This window comes from Cyanistes caeruleus, chromosome Z, assembly GCF_971803275.1.
Source record: "Cyanistes caeruleus chromosome Z, bCyaCae1.hap1.1, whole genome shotgun sequence".
Taxonomy (NCBI): domain Eukaryota; kingdom Metazoa; phylum Chordata; class Aves; order Passeriformes; family Paridae; genus Cyanistes; species Cyanistes caeruleus.
In genome coordinates, this window is record NC_141732.1 from 26,249,034 (window position 1) to 26,252,338 (window position 3,305).

At 41.1% G+C, this 3,305-nt stretch overlaps 1 pseudogene; it reads left to right on the forward strand.

Moving 5' to 3' along the window:
* Positions 1 to 1,058: 1,058 nt before the first annotated feature.
* On the forward strand, positions 1,059 to 2,201 carry LOC147648239 (kinesin-like protein KIF20B; annotated as a pseudogene).
* Positions 2,202 to 3,305: the final 1,104 nt, after the last annotated feature.

The window sequence follows — 3,305 nt, forward strand, 5'->3', positions numbered from 1 at the left end:
CTCCACAAACCAGTAGTGGAAAAGAAACCAACACGCTCATATGACAAGCAGTTGAGACTGCAGGAAACACAGATGAAAACAGCAAGTACTGGATATGATTACTATAAATCGTGCAAAAGTCTCATACAAAATGAACCAATACCCCAAGGCATTTCAGAGTCCCTAAAGCACAGGAAAAATGTTAACATCTGTACTGCTGAAGTGATCAAAGTATTTGATTAAGATGGCAGAGATGACATTGAAGAATAAGAACAAGAAGGAAACTGCTCCAGAGAACACTGGGTGCTGTAAATCTCCATGTCCTGAGTGAAACTATAAAATCTCTACTTCTCTGACAGTTCTAGAGGAGCATACAAGAATTGTTTACTACGGGTGTTTTTATAATGCACATTAAACTAAAACCCAAACATATCAATGCTTCTTGAAACTATTGAACACAAGAAACCTCTTAGTGTATCCCTTCCTACCTTAAGGAAACTACATTTCTAGATTGGTACCTATGACTTGTACACAAAGTGTGGTTTTTTCTGAATTCCTCTTATAACTTGATTTACACATTGTGTTGGGCAAAAGAGCACCTGAACAATACAATCTCAAAAGCTGGAAAATTTTAAAACCAAAAGGGTTGCTTTTTCTCATCAAATTCTTAAAGCCAGTACACTTTCAAGAACAAGCATTAACAGATGTTACAGATGACAGTGTGGGAGGATGGATAGAGAAAGTACTGAAGGCAATCTTGCCCCTGGTAAATTACAGCTGTGTTAGTTACCAGAGTGGAAACAGCCATATCCAATCAGGATGGCTATTCCTCACAGCTATGTCCAATAAGGATGGGATTACAGGAGTGGATTAGCTGGTGGAGAGGCAGCTGGAGTCTGCTGGCCATGCTGTGAGAAGGAAAGGTCAGGCAGTTGTGCAAGGGAAAGGAAGGAGTTAGCCAGACCTGCAGAAGGAAAGAAAGACCCAGTGGAGCTTCCGTGGGAAGGTTACAGAGACAAGGTATGAGAGCTTTTAGGTAACGAGGGGCTGATGCTTGGAACCTTCTTTGTTGTTCCTCAGCTGTCACTTGGTGACCCCAACGTGATCCTGAGGTGATTCGGGCGGGCAACTGCGGACCTAAGAGCAGTAAAATGGTGCAGCCCAGCCGAACTGAGCCAAGCAGGACCAGGAGCCTGAGAGCAGAGCAGGCAGGACCAAGAGCCTGAACATCTGGATGACCTTTAAACAAATGCACCATCCCTAGCTGAGCAGCTGAGAAATGAGGGATGGAGACTCAAGTATCAGGAGAAGAAAAGATTATTCAGCTAAATAATGAAGTAACAGGTGTTAAACGAAATATAATTGAGAAAGCTGCCAGCTATGTGGGAGAAATAAGGGATTTTGAATACCTTTTGGAGGCTTTTAGGAATAAAGGTCACAGGATGAAAGAGTTAGAAGAAGAACTAAAAGAAAAATAAACTACTGTTCTAAATCCAGAAAATAATACAGTAGCTCGCCAAGAGAAATGTACCAGTGTAAACAAAAAATAAAAAAACTGAGTGATTGAGAAGCAAATTTGAGGGATGAAGTTGTGCAGTTGATGAACAGTTTGGAGACCATGAAACACATTCTTCAGGAAAAGGAAGAAAACTAGTATGAGCTAATACAGCTTACAGAACTGTTACATAAAGATCTTTCTGAAAGCTCTGTCCTTGTACAAATTTTGAAAAAAAAAGATGTGCAGAGGAAAGAGGTAAAATACTCAGATTTGAAAGAGAAATTTTCTGATGCCAAGAAACAAATTCAGCAAGTACAAAAGGATTTGTGTACAATGCAGATTCAGGAGAAATCCCTGGGGAAATACATTATTGAACTCGTGAAAGTTAAAAAGGCGTTTAGTGAAGAATTAGAGCTCAAGCAGCTCACAATCCCACAAATCCTGCTCTTAAAAAAGAGTAGTTGAATAAAAAAAAGCTGGAAGAAATCTCCAAACAGTATGAGAAAACACATAAAGATCTGTGTGCGAAGGAAAAAAAATAATTGAAGATAGGCAGATGACATTAGAAAAACAAGAACAGACTCAAATTGAACAAGTGCTTGAAGCCAAATTAGAAGAGTCCAAAACATTAGTTTTGGAACTGGAAGAATGGAAGCAGAAATATAGAGAGCTGAATAACCAATGCAATAGTTACTGGCAGCAAAAGATGAGTAAAATGAGGAGAAAACCATAAATGAAAATTAGGAATTTTCATATAAAAGGTCAAAACATGACCTTCATATAAAAGGTCAATAAAGCTGCAAAAGGAACTGAAGGAAAATGAGGTGAAGTACCAAACTGATAGAAAAAATGTAGCTGGGGTTAAAAATGGGACTCATAAATCAAGTAAAAGGAGCTGAGAACCATTGCAACAGGGAAATGAGAAAGTTTGTGGAGAATAGAGAACACCATGCAAAGCAACAAAGTTGAAGAAAGAACATGAAAAGTAATTAAAGCCACAGATACAGGAAAAGCTGGAGACTGAGTAATTCTGTTACTCAGTACAGTGTTTATTTACTAGTAAAACATATGTATTGTATTTATACATTTACATAACTATTAGTCCTAAGTGAAATATGTGAATATGTCATAATGTCAGTTTACCTAAACAGGTCCTTCTAGAGATGCTGCAACTTAACAATTAAAAAAGAAAGGGGGAGCTGTGGGAGGATAGAGATAGTGCTGAAGGCAGTCTGACCCCTGATAATTGCAGCAGTGTTAATTACCACAGGGTGGGAACAGCCTTGCCCTCACAGGTGTGTCCAATAAGGATGGGATTATAAAAGAGTGGGTTAGCTGGTGGAGAGACAGCTGGAGCCTGCTGGCCATGCAGTGAAGGGGAAGGGCCAGGAGGCCATGCAAGGGACTGAAAGGGTGAGATGTTGTTCAGGGGACAGATCAGGACAGGAGGCCATGCAAGGGACTGAAAGGGTGAGAGATGTTGTTCAGGGGACAGATCAGGACAGGAGGCCATGCAAGGGACTGAAAGGGTGAGAGATGTTGTTCAGGGGACAGATCAGGACAGGAGGCCATGCAAGGGACTGAAAGGGTGAGATGTTGTTCAGGGGACAGATCAGGACAGGAGGCCGTGCAAGGGACTGAAAGGGTGAGGTGTTCTACAAGGAACAGACAGGGTTGGGTGGCTGTGCGAGGGATAGGAAGGAGTTAGCCAGTCCTGAGGAAGGAAGAGAGAAGGAAAGAAAGAGCCAGTGCTGTGTGGAGCTGCCATGGGAATGTTACAAGAAAAAGCTATGAGAGCTTTTAGATAACAAGGGGCTGATGCTTGGAG